This window comes from Trichoplusia ni, chromosome 5, assembly GCF_003590095.1.
Source record: "Trichoplusia ni isolate ovarian cell line Hi5 chromosome 5, tn1, whole genome shotgun sequence".
NCBI classification, from domain to species: Eukaryota; Metazoa; Arthropoda; class Insecta; order Lepidoptera; family Noctuidae; genus Trichoplusia; species Trichoplusia ni.
Window position 1 is genome coordinate 9,550,820 of NC_039482.1, and position 14,313 is coordinate 9,565,132.

At 34.2% G+C, this 14,313-nt stretch overlaps 1 protein-coding gene across 4 annotated transcripts in view; it reads left to right on the top strand.

Annotated features, from left to right (window-relative positions):
* LOC113494407 overlaps window positions 1-14,313 on the top strand; it is a 187,635-nt gene that overhangs the window by 113,782 nt on the left and 59,540 nt on the right. The window lies entirely within an intron of this gene.

Below are 14,313 nucleotides of genomic sequence, written 5' to 3' on the forward strand. Positions count from 1 at the left end.
TATATTTAGAAACAAAAACGTGTCTGGTCACAAAAAAAAACTGGTTTCTATAATTTAATGTTTATTATATTAAAGAAATACCTGATTTAATTATTAACTAACATTTCAAGTTTTTGATTAATAAGATTAAAGTAGTTTCTTAGTGATTGAGGTAGTAATTGATTAAATTTTATTAATCCCGCGACATTTATTAATTTCTTAATCCCTGGCTTAACCAGGATAAAAATATCTTTACGACAAAATGTATCAAAAACTGTGCATTGGTTTAAGAGATGTGATGTCACAACCAAATTATTGCACTACCAATAGACTACGTTTTATAGTCGGAATTTAAAAATTTAAAGTATGCTCTAAGAAACGCGTATACATAAGTATACTAAACTTTTTTGGACAGGTTTATAGCTTAGATACCTGGATGTATTCAATCTCTGCCGAAACATTACATTGGTCCAATTGAAGAGAGTCATAATACATTTTATTTTTAGTTAAATAAATATATATTTATTTATATAAATAGGTAATTGTACCTAGGTATGTAATTCAACACCTAAATGGCTGGACCGATTTGATGTTCTTTTTTTATGCATTTGGGTAGCCCTTAATTGGTTTAGATGCACTAATCGTCCTGGCAATATTAAATTCCCCGGATTACCTAATATCGATGTTTATACAGGTAGAAGGAAATAAAGAGTGATATTGTAATATCAATTCCTTTATGGAATAGTTTTAAGGCGTCAGTAATGATTTAAGAAATAAAACTATTTTTTATAAATATAATATTTCTTTAAAATATCTCGGTTTTTTTTAAATTATTAACGTAATAAAGCTAATATAATTTACCACTCTTCCGATTTTAAATGTTTAAAACTACAATATGTGTAATTCTAAGATCCAATCTATCCCTGTGCTCAAGTTCATCAAAATCCGATGAGTAGTTTTTACGTCAAAAAGTAACGAACATTTATACATCGTCAAAAACTATCGCGTTTCAAGTTATTAGTAGTCGTAGTGACCATGATCTTGTTATTAATCAGAATGCTATTCGCAAGGCCGTGAGTTCAAACTCGATGTGGCATTAACAAGAAAACCGGTCAAGAGTGAATTGACTCGCGACACTAAAAGTTCCGTAAAAAAAGCCTTAAAAATACAAATTTTGTAACACATACTACTATCAAATTTATGATGGCACTTTTGATATGAAACCCTAATTAGATACAAAAAGGTTTAATTTTATTTGATTCTAATTTTAGTATCTTTGTCCGAGCAGCGTGATCTAACCAAGGTATATTGCCCTGTTTACCTTCTCTCTAAGGAAAAACATTACAACACATAATTGCACCTACATAGGAAGATATAATTGTTTAGTTTTCTATACATATAGTTATGTACAACACCGACTGGCAAATGTTCCACTGACCAGGTCTTTTGCCATATCGGGATGTATTGAATTGATCACCACGTTATCCCACTTGTAGGCGTCAGGCGACGGTCGATACAAAAATTAGGTATCCAGGTTTCCTCACGATGTCTTTCTTCATCATTTGTGGTGTTAAAAATGCAAAAGTTTATGAGCATGTTTTTATGTTTGTTACCCCTCTCCTCCAAAACGGCTGCGCCGATATAACTGAAATTAACACATAGGCTAGTTTTATTCGATTTCGTTAAAAGAGGTTTTGCACCTTTTGCACCGATAACTGCCATCAAGGCGGGTGAAGTCGCGAGCATAATCTAGTAGAACAACAAAGAAAGTATTTATTACATAACTTAAAAAAAAAACTTATTGATTTCGTTAACATTAGATTGATCCTGTAACCTTGTGCATACAAATTCGTATATTGAACTTCAAGGTCAGACAAAAATGCATTATTTAACTTATTATTTATATATGTATTATTAATTATTCTGAGACACTAAATACCTGGATCCTAAATATTAGAACCATAATCACCAGCCCACAATGAGCTAGCTTGGTGATCAATGCTCAAACCTTTTTACACGGGAAGAATGATTGATCGGTGGGTACATGATGAAAGGCTATGCTTCGTGGCGCACCGACTAAATGTAGGAGAGCTAGGTTTAATCAGTAAGACTCTGACACTACCCACTTTCTCCCCCAAAGCCTGCCTAATAAAAAAAAATGAAAGGCTGTGGCTAAACCATAACTGCACAAGTTGATTGATCACCGTTTAAGTTACGCTTGATATTATTGGTCAGTAGATGGGTGACCATCGATGTCAAAACGTGTTTATCCGTGCTTCGGAAGGCCCGTTTAATTGTAGGTCCCGGCAGTTATACATACATCTTTGACAGTCATTACAGGTAGGTAGTAAGCAGCTAGAAAGTCTGACTACATGGTATGGTAAATTACCCAGGTAACTGGATTGAGAAGGTCGGATAGGTAACCGTACCTTGTAAAACACTAGTACTTAGCTGCATTCAGTTAGACTGGAAGCCGACCACAATATAGTTGAGACGATGACATGCACTATTTATTAATTTATAATTATCTCTACATAAACAAGTCAACATAATCAATCAAACGTCTTTAGTTTTTGTCCTAATAAAAGAAAAACGAATACAAATAATACTAAATACGTCTAAGAAGGTTTAATTACAAATAATTCAATACAAAGTAAACAAGTTTAAAAATATTCAAACTTATTTAACTTCCTTGTGTTGATTACGTTGGTTTTATTTGTTACCTAATTAATTATGTGGAGGAACATACAATTATTTATTTATTGATAAGGATTGACAAAGACTTTGGTCACAGATAAACGGCTAATTTGTTTACTGATAAAAATTGTTGTCCATGTAATACTTTGTTTTTTTGCTCTTCGACTAATGTATGTAACCTTACTTACATATGTCGCGGGGGGTTTCATAAACATTTCAGTCACATGCACGAAGACATCCAGACTCAGGACAAGCATTCATGGATCGCACAAATGCTTGTCGTATGTAGGGATCGAACCGACCACACGTTGTAACCACTCGGCCATCCGAACGAGGAAATAAAATTAGAATACAGTTAAAAATTTCCTTTATTAATATGACAGTCCAATCAGATGACATACATTGTAAGGGCACAAAGGCAGTCTTATCGCTAATAGCGATATCTTCCAGGCACTCTTTGTATGGACAGGAAAGGCTAATATTTCGAGGTAGGCAACTGGTGCACTGTTGACAACAAGTACATACTAACGACACAACTACAGGTATACAGAATAGGTATGATGACTGGGTATAAAAAGAAAAAATCTCATTAGTCCCTCAGTTAGATAACTGAAAAGTATGAGACACGTATTTTTTCCTTTTTTAAAAAAAACTAGAATTGACAAAGATTAACTGTTTTAAAGTATGGAGAGGGGGCTTGTGACGTAACGATAGAGTAAAATTTATACTCAATTGTGACGTCACGCGTAAGTTTCATTCACTGTAATTTGGTCAATTTATGTTTGCGGGACAAATTAAAAAATACGTATCCATTATTATACAAAAAACAACAAGACGGACCCTGTAAAAAAAATTATCATCCTCCCTATTATATCTTAATACAAATTAAATGACCAAAAACATCCGTGTGCAATAAATCGTTCTGGTTTTCATCGTTCACTTTTCTATTAATTCACTTTCTGTTCAAAAATAGATTTTCATGGAATTAAAATGGAATTGTATATGTTAATATGTTTAGTTTAACTAATAAAACTAAACCGTGACCGTTAAACTGATCTGAATTAAATAGTTCCCTAGTACGTCATACAAGTACTTTATTTCGGAGTCCGGGTATTGGTATATTAACTATTTAATCTTTATAAGTGTAAAGGGATTTATTCTAATGGTGTAATAATACTTATACAAAAACGTGTCTTTTTGGTGAGGACCTCATGGACCACTGGGAGAGGAAATGCGGACCTAGTGTCAGACTCTTACTGACTTAAACTGAACCGCCGTGCTACGTCACCCGCGTTTTTGTGTCGGTGTATGGCAGTGCGTAGCATTCCTTCATACAGGATCTGGCCTAACATGGTCTTAAAGAGGTCTTAAAGTAATATTATTGCGCGTGTGGAAGAGAGATTCCGCTCTATACTGTATACGTCACGCTTTAACAACCTTCATATATTACCTACTTTAAGACGTGATACTAAACCCTCTGAAAGAAAATTCTGGCGTTATCGAAACCACGGCAAAATTAACCTGCATAATTGGTGATTATCGACACGAATAACTTTGAACTCAACATTCATTTATTTTCAAGTTCAATACCAAACAGTTTATTTTTTTGACATTGACGTCCGACAAACTTATTTATACCGGTGGCGAAATTTGGTACTAAATAGGGATGATGACTGGGTATAAAAAGAAAAAATCTCATTAGTCCCTCAGTTAGATAATTGAAAAGTATGAGACACGTATTTTTTCCTTTTTCAGAAAAACTAGAATTGACAAAGATTAACTGCTTTAAAGTTTAGGAGAGGGGGCTTGTGACGTAACGATAGAGTAAAATTTATACTCAATCGTGACGTCACGCGTAAGTTTCATTTACTGTAATTTGGTTAATTTATGTTTGCGGGACAAATTAAAAAATACGTATCCATTATTATACAAAAAACTACAAAACGGACACTGCAAAAAAAATTGTCATCATCCCTATTGTAAGGCACATTTTGTTTGAAAATCCGTTTATGTTCTAATGACCGCTACACTGGCGCTACTGTGGCGTGTAGGATAAACATTGTTTTTTTTCTTGTAATTTTGACGTTTTATAATTATGATGTGTACGTAGTTTTACGTCTTACGAATTGTAAATGTTATAGTTATGTGTTAATTTAGTTTTCATGTTTATGTTTTTGTTAAAGTAATTAATCATAGATTATGAAAAGAATGATTAGAATTTCATTTGCACACTCCAGTTAAGGTCACAGCAGAAAAAAAGAGGAGGAAAAAGAGGACGAACGTGGAGTCTTTTGCCCAAAATTGGGACTTTAAGTAATTTTTAATAATGATGAGACTTGGACACTTGAGAACTATCAGCGAATATGAAATTGGGCAGACTATGCAAAAGATGGCAGAAATATGATAAATCTAAACACCAAGAAATAGAGTTGGAAGAATATTTATTTTAATACTTAAAGATATATATATACTTAAGAAATATGCTCAGCAGTAGGTTATACAACGTTGGTGGTGTAAATGATAAAAAAATGAGACACGTATTAAAAAACTGCATTTTATTTATTTACCTTTGAATTCTGCTAACTCACAACAAACAAGCAATGTTTTACTCAACAGGTCTCAACACACAATTACTTTCCTCGACACTAGCCAAGGTAAATTCAACTTAACACTTCAGCTATAAAGTTGAAAATTAAGTGATTACATAATTTCAAGGGCGTGTTTCTAATTAGCGAGCTCGGTTAAGTTCAAGATTATCCTGTTATAAAAAAAAACAAGATGTTAGTAATTATTATCTATACTTCTATACTAATGTAACTGTCGAGTTTGTTCGTTTGTTTGTTAGTCCGCAATAATCTCAGAAATTACTCGTCTGATTTTGAAAGTTTTTTCTGTATGGGATAACTCATTTTTTTATTTATGAAGGAAGGTTATTATTGTCAGAATATTACGCTAAAACTAATAGATAGAATCCGTGAAACATAATATTTATGTATTTTGTAAATTCCACAGTGATCGTAGAATTTTTGGAGATCAAAAGTACAGAAAGATACACACATTGATACAATCAAATTATAGTATTTTACGTCTTTTTGGTACCAAATAAACTTAACTTATATAATCCTAAATCCGGATGATTACAATAAACTATCATTTATAATTAAAAACATCAATAAATTAACAAATGGTTTACTACTTCTTGCATTGATTAAGAAACCTGTCATATAAACGATATAATGTCAAGCACAACTATTTTGTTATACATTGCGTGAGTAACACCAAGGAGTTTGCTTGCCTACGACGCAAAATGTCAATGGACGTTCAAATTTTCTTAACGTCGCTAAATTGAAATTATACGGTCAAGTTCATTGAGAGAATGAATGAATATTGTTTAAGCAAGGTTGTACGATTGTAGTTTTTGTTGGTGTGTATTTTAGGTACATTTTTATTTGCATAATCAGTTAAAGGTTTGGCTGTCAAGGGCGTGTGAGTAATATAGTTTTTAATTACATAAACAAATGTCGCGTGCAGTTTTATTTCTTTTTACGGTGTTTGCTGGAAAGGCGAAAATTTTGATTGATTCTAGACATTATTTATTGTAACGCTTTTCCTAGAGTTTTACCAGTAACTAGCTGTTGCCCTCGACTTCGTCCCCGTGGGTAGAAGATATAAGTTATGATTTATACCCGCCCTGTTTTTTTTTTCACATTTTCCATTGTATCTTCGCTCCTAAAGCCTTCCTCGATGAATGGTCTATTCAACACAAAAATATTTTTTCAATTTGGACCAGTAGTTCCTGAGATTAGCGCGTTCAAACAAACAAACTCTTCAGCTTTATATATTAGTATAGAAGTATAGATAATATATCATAGTTTAAAGGGTCTTTCACAAACTTTCGAAGTAGTACAATATTAGAAGACGAGAAAGGGCTGCTCTACGAAACGCAGTGCGTTGTCATGGTTACACATTTGCAAAAATATCACTTTCAGCGATGGTGGAAGGTCAACGGAGACGAAAATTCGTCCAGTCAATGAAAGAACATACACATCATAGGACCAAAGGCATCTCTTTGAACACTCTTAATCTTACAGCAGCTTAGCTTAGCTGCAGATTTGCATATTAAATTATACCTTATTTAATTTTATAACTTTGGTTCCTATAGACTATTCCTCACTACTGTTTCCTTTACAGCTTGTCCTGGTGATGTACAATAATTAAGAGAGTTCATACCTACAGGGATATAGCTATCTCTTTTATCAATTCTTTATCAATTTGATTGATACTTCGACCGACGATTGAACCTGCAGCCTCGTGCAAAATAATCCGTAAATATAATCTCTATAACTACTATAAAATTATTTAAATGAGGGAAAGTTGCAAAATTTAAACGAATAATTTTTTATCAGTTTTATTTTATGCCTCAATGTTTTTAACGGGCATCGGCGCGAGCCATGTTTTTATAAATACGCTCGAATGTTCAGCACACCGCGCTTCGGGTTCAGTAGGTAATTTTGATTGAAAAACTGACGCAATTTTATTTATTTTTTACTAAACTGAATCAGTTTTTTTTTTGGATAAAATGGTATTCAGAATTGGAACAACTGGTAAAATTGCATAATATGAATGTTAATTCGGTTGTTACACGTATATTGCTTGACAATGTATTATTATGATGACTAGGCGCTGATCTGATTTTGGAGCTCAAGAATGGTCCTAGAAAATCAAACATAAAACAACATTACGAGTTTGGATTCGTTTGAACGGTCTTAACAAGCAAGAAAGCAAGCTAAATGCATGTGCTTTTTTCAATTTATTCGTTTCATTACCTATTGTAAACGGACAGACGTGCTGCTGAGGAGTTTGTTGTGCCGTTCCTTCTCTCGCAGCAAAAACACTTATTAAACGGTGCAGGGTGGGCAAAACTGGTTGCTGTCGAATCTAATTTGACCTTAAAAAGTGATTCTTAGTTTCCCTAGCTGAATATATGGCTTTAAATTTAAATTCTTTCATTATCACACTGTACAAAATGAATTTAAAAAGATCATATTTCTTACTAAAACCATCTCCTTTTTAATTAATTACCCAGTACCGCTTGTTTTCATTGCTATATTTTCCAATTTCATCGTTATTGGTAATTTAAAGGAACGTTTCGAGTTGATTTTGAAATATCGGCTTTCAGGAAACTGATATTACTTTTCAGCTTAAATTAATAATGTTCCATTGGTTGAGACTGATTCAAAGCATTTTCTTTTTATTTCAGTATTCCGACGAATATTATAAACGCGAAACTTTGTTGTACGAATTCAGATGAAACTTTGTACGCAGATAGTTTTTGGGTTTTGAGAGTTTAAGCTTGATTTTAATCAGTGCGGGCGTAAGGGCCACTGACACCCCGGCCGAAAATATTGTGGCGCCCACTTGAGGGAAGCAATATCAAGTGTTAGTTTTTTGCTGATCCCAAGTAAAATTATATTCAGAATTTCATCTTTCCTTTAGCGTTACGTTTGGCGGTGGAAGTATTCCACCTCTAGCGTAGAGCACAGTTCTGAGGGTTTGCGCCAGGAGAGGCAAGAGACTCCAACTTCAGACCTTGGCGCCCCCCAGAATTTGTCGCCCGGGGCCATCGCCGCGTCACGCAACCCCCCCCCCCCCAATGTTCCCGTGTCTCCCGTCTTTTTGTAGCGGGCGCAACATCTATTTTTTTTTGGAAAGACCTTCTTCTTTTTGTGTATTCTTTTAATATAAAACCTAGTTTCAGAGTTTTTAAACCACCCATAGACGTTTGACGTGATTTTACACACCCGTAATAAATTCTCAGGTGCTGGTTTTTTGCAATGTTTAAGATAATGAAAGGGACTTACTGTAATTCAAATATTTTTGGGAAATCAAACGTCTTAACAGTGTTTTAGCTCCTTTTTTATCGTAAATTGATTATAAAACAGTTTTTGCAATCGTTCATGCGTCTTCTTTCTTATCGTCTTCCGCCATTACTCCCATTTTCCCTTCTCTTTCACACTATCCCGCTCTCACTCAGTTTACCAGCTTGACACCTTGCCCTTTTATCCCCACATATATTAAAATGACAGAATGTTTTGCAAATTGCTTTCTTAAGCGATTTTTGTGTTTCATAAAAAAACGTATAAAATTGACAAAATCTTACTTGTATTTATTTGATTGTAAAATACAAGAGGAGTACTTATATGCCCAATAAAAAAAACATGTCTTTCAAACCTATTTAACTTTTTAACTTTTGCTTACAAAGAAGTGTAATAAATAATTTTTCTTTTAATTAAAAAAGTTGTTACAAGTAACAGGGAAATAAGTTATTGTTACAAAATATTTATTAAAAACGAGACTTATTAAAATTTATAAACGACAATTTCTTGCTTTGTTTAATAAGGGAAAAGTATAAATAAGGGAAATGATATTAAAAATCGTAATTTTAATAATATCTCACCCTTATTAATATATATATGTAATTATTTTATTGTTTAAGGTGTTACTGCAATATTAAAAAATATTCTGTTTTTGGATGTCAGAGAAATTCCATATATTTGTTACGCCATCTAGTCTCAAACTAAGTGAAGATCCAGATTCAGATCAGATTACAATACGGGTCTGCAATCCTACTACTATTATAAAGGCGAAAGTTTGTAAGTATGGATGTATGGATGTTTGTTACTCTTTCACGTAAAAACTACTGAATGGATTTCCACAATATAGCTTATACATCAGAATAACACATGGGCTACGATTTTTGAGGTTTCTAATGTGAGGTCGTAAAAAAACACATTTTTTGCGCTTACATTGCAAACGCTGACTGAATCCTACAAGATAGATAGAAGGCAGGTATATATTATAACTTATATTTTCTAACCACGCGGACGAAGTCGCGGGCAATAGCTAGTTGGAAATAAATAAAACACAAATCAACAAATTGATTCGCTGATACTTATCAATCAATACTAATATATAAAGCTGAAGAGTTTGTTTGTTTGTTTGAACGCGCTAATCTCAGGAACTACTGGTTCAAATTGAAAAATTATGTTTGTGTTGAATAGACCATTCATTGAGGAAGGCTTTAGGCTATAGACCATCACGCTACGACTAATAGAAGCGAAGATACAATGGAAAATGTGGAAAAAGCAGGGCAGATATAAGTCATAAGTCATAACTTATATCTTCTACCCACGCGGACGAAGTCGCGGGCAACAGCTAGTAAAGAAATAAAATAATAAACGAATAAATAAATTACTATATTTAGCACTTACCATAAAAGCATGGTAACTTATCATGTACTTATAATTATACCTATACATGCAAACGAACATTTAGCAATAAATGACACATAAACATCCAGACATTTAAAACTAAGCCTAGTACATATCGTATCATATAAATTAACAATTAAATTTGACAGTAATTGAATAATAATAACATGTTGCTTTGACACATAATTAAGGAAATTACACTAAAACATCGCGTTGTCCTTGAGGACTCCACTTAATGATAGCATTTATGGAGCACGTGCCTGAACGCGGTAAAAAATACGCGTATTATTAAACAATAATAAAAAAAGTCGTTTGTTTTTCTTGTAGTTACGTTCTAATTGAAAAATTGTCTTGTTCTTTGGTTGCTGTTCTCTGCTAAGAGGTTTAGCTAAGCATTAAAAAGAGTTATACTTCATGAGAAACAGCCTGGTGACAGCCTTACGGACGGACAGCGGAACCTCAGCAATAGAATTCCGGATTTTACCTTTTGGGTACCGAACCCGCAACACTTGAATGCAAGTGGGTATAATCTTGGTATGTAACCTCATCAAAGACTTTTTCTCTCCTAAGTAATTTTACACTATAAAGACTTACCTGTAAACTGCTATCTCCTATTTACAGGACAAATGATTATTATTCCATTTCTTTAGAAAATAAATAAATTTATCTGTCACCAAAAGTAACATCGACGTGCACAAAATCGTGGCCAAAAGCTAGCGAGTTATTTTATTTACGTTTTCGTATTTTATAAGACTATCCGATACTATTTTCACTATATCCCGAGCTTAGTAGACTGAGTTTTATTTCACTGCGTCATATTCGCGTTGACGTTTTTATGTTGCGACTGAAACTACAGGCATTTAAATTCGGCTTCCATTTTAGGCAAAGTGAAAACGTTATTTCATTACATGATGGTCGTGAACGGATGGTGCGTTTAGGCCCAATGTGTCTATGTATGTAGGATAGCACAAGCTGTTGCCCACAGGCTCACCGGCTACAAATCGCACATGATCTCACGATTATATAAACTCGAGATAAAAATATATCCTAAGTGTTAATCCTGAACGAAGGTGGTGTGACGATCTAGTCAAATACGCGGGGCTCACGTGGCCGGAACTTGCACAAAATAGACAAGTGTGGAAGAGAGAGGGGGAGGCCTTTGCCCAGCAGTGGGATCTAAAGCAGGCAATATAAAAAAATAAAGTGTTAATCCTTACTAATATTATAAATGTGAAAGTGTGGTAATGTGTATGTTTGTTGCACGCAAAAACGGCTGAACAAACTTTGATTTAGAAAAGAACATAGGCTACCTTTAATCCCGATTTCTTAAGTAGTTCCCGAGGGAAAATTGAAAATATGTGTAAAACAACAAAAAGTCTTAAATATCTTTTAACTACGCGTTTTTGCGTGAGAGAGGAAATACATACCTACATATTTTCGCTTTTATAATTTTAGGAGAATATCAAATTGTAGTGTTGTTGTTTCAAGTCACTGTCAGTAATGACAGTATTTATTATTGTTAGCAAGGTCATGGTGAAGGATTAGTTTCTGTGGTAATATTAACCGAGTGTTAATCTATATCTACACTAATATATAAAGCTGAAGAGTTTGTTTGTTTGAACGCGCTAAGCTCGGAAACTACTGGTCCAAATTAAAAAATTCTAAAACCATCACGCTGCGACTAAAAAGAGCGAGGATACAATGGAAAATGTGAAAAAAAACAGGGCAGGTATAAATCATAACTTACATATCTTCTACCCACGGGGACGAAGTCGCGGGCAACAGTTTATATAACCATAAAAAGTAATTTATAAATGTTCTTGTGATAATGATGTTTAATATACGGTTCTTGCTATTTTTTTCAGTAGTTTAGCTCCGTCAAGAGGCCAGTGTTTGTGCTGTACATAATTCTACTTTGCTATATCCTAAGCAGTTTTTGTGAACGCCAAAAGAGCTCTCCATTATACGCCTATCTCGAAAACAACCGTGCAAAACAAGTGATACCTCTTATTTATTAACTGAGTGCGCACGACGGCCGCTAGAGGGCGCGAGTAATGGCGATGGCATTATCTTTTTGGTTTATTATCCTTTTAACTTTGTACGTGGTTAACATAAACTTTAACTATTGGTAAAAGTAACTTTAGGAAAAGTTTCTTGTATCCAAATTGTTTGTGGAGTTGTTGATAGTTCAGAAAATCACTTTAGACAGGGACACTTCTGTGCGCAAAAATATTCTTTATACTTGATTCTTCTTGAAATATGGATTATGACGCTATCTCACTGTAAATGTCCGATATCGGATTGTTTGTTTTTAAAACGACTTCGGAACAAAGGAATTTAAATTATTGTGCCGTAGGGGTTACTCAAATATCAGGTCTCTTGCACAAAGAAGACATCCAAATTTAAAAATGTATAATTTAAATATCCTCACACATATGTTAGTTGACTCGCAACCGATCGCCACATCATCTTTTTACCAAGGCCGCTAGTTCGGTCCGAAACAAGTCGAGCTATTCCTATGAATACGCGTGACTTTATCGATAATCATTTAAGACGTTTTCTTTCATCGTTTGTCAGTGTGTTATTATATATAAAAGTCAACATAACTTGGATCTACAAACTCGTACACAAAAACAGTACACTATCCCGCAAAGCTTCAATGTTATCTGTAAATTTAGACCCACCTTTCATTCCACGCTATGTCAAGGGTCGGCCATATTACTCTTGAACGTGTACACAATATATAATATTTTTCATAACATCCACACATCTACACATCCATCACAACAACGAATTTGAAAGAGGTTCATGTTCTCGTTTATTTGACGACGTAATAACATGTCAAGAGAGCGATTCATTTTGTTGATCTGACACAATATGAGCGAAGGATAAGTACCTTATTTAATTTGGACCGATCCCAAGGGTTAACAAAGAGTTACAGTCTTCTAAGAATCACTTAAAGCAAAAATAATACAATTTTAACGAATGTTTACAATAACAGAGATCAAAATCTGGATAATACGATCACAATTACAGTGGATAAGTGCTATTACCAAGTGTGACTATTGAGCATGGTGCTACTGATCTTGGCAGATCACGCTCATTAGCAATAGGGATCTAGTGGGATAGGATAAGCCTGGATAGGAGAAATGGGGACATAATTGTACAGAACTGTAAACCATTGGCCATTGGTAGTTAAAGTCATGTTAAAGGTAAAGAACTTACCTTATCTAGATACCATTATAACAAGGTGGCTGTCCTATCCAGTTTCTGAGGACCTGTACTCGAAGGTTCTACCGATCGTGTTTTCATCTATTTGTCACCATACAGCTGAAATTTGAAATTATCAAATTAACAAAAGTAAAATAAAGCAGTAAAATGTATAAACTAATATTTGACAGTCAAAGCTCATCAGATCCAATAAATCATCTTACCATTTTGCTACGAACATTATACTTAAAACAGAATTCAGTCCATTGAATACAAGCCAATAAAACACACTATTATTTCCAAGACCTAGACACAGCAACAACAAAAGAATTTAGTTCAACCTTTATGGAGTGCTATCCATCCAAGCATTCACAATTTGACCTAGAATTTAGATAGAAAATAAACAAAAACATTCTCGACGATATTAAACCCGTGAACAAAGACAGCGAAGCGATAGATATAAAATATCGCGCGATATTGGCACTGGAACAATGCCTTATATCTTAGATGCTATAGAAAATTACGTATGAGTTTAGTTCGACGGGAACAATACTTAAAGAATTCGATCGACGTTGATTGAACGAGCCCTTAGAAGTATTGAAAATAATTCAATTTATTCAAGATAGGCTATAAAATACATTTTGAAGTTAATGTTTCTTTAAAAAAGGATATATATTATAGACAGTACCCCGTATCGCCCGGCCTTCATCGCTTCCTAAGTTCTCTGGTTGTGAAGATGAAACCGCGCAACAAACTCCATGGGTGAGCTTAGCCGCTAGTTTTGTTAGTGAACGGCTCGTTTTTAAAGGAGAACTAGAAGAAAATGGATGCTGGCTGCCCAAGGTCAGTACACTTTGCGATTTTTGGAACGGATTTCATTCAAGATTTAACGGCTATAAATAGATATAATGCTGATGATATAAATGTACGTGTAATTTTATCTGTGATTTAATAATGCATCGGTTTACTCACGCGTATTTATCGGGATAGCCCGACTAGTTTCAGACCCTAGCAGAGTCTTTAGGACTCTCATTAGCTGACGCGGCGGGTTCGCGAGTCGAACCATGTTTTATCTGTGTCCAGAAAACAAGTCATTCATTTCGAAGAATATTTTTACATGTATATATATGTATAACTAGCGGCCCGGTACGTGCTT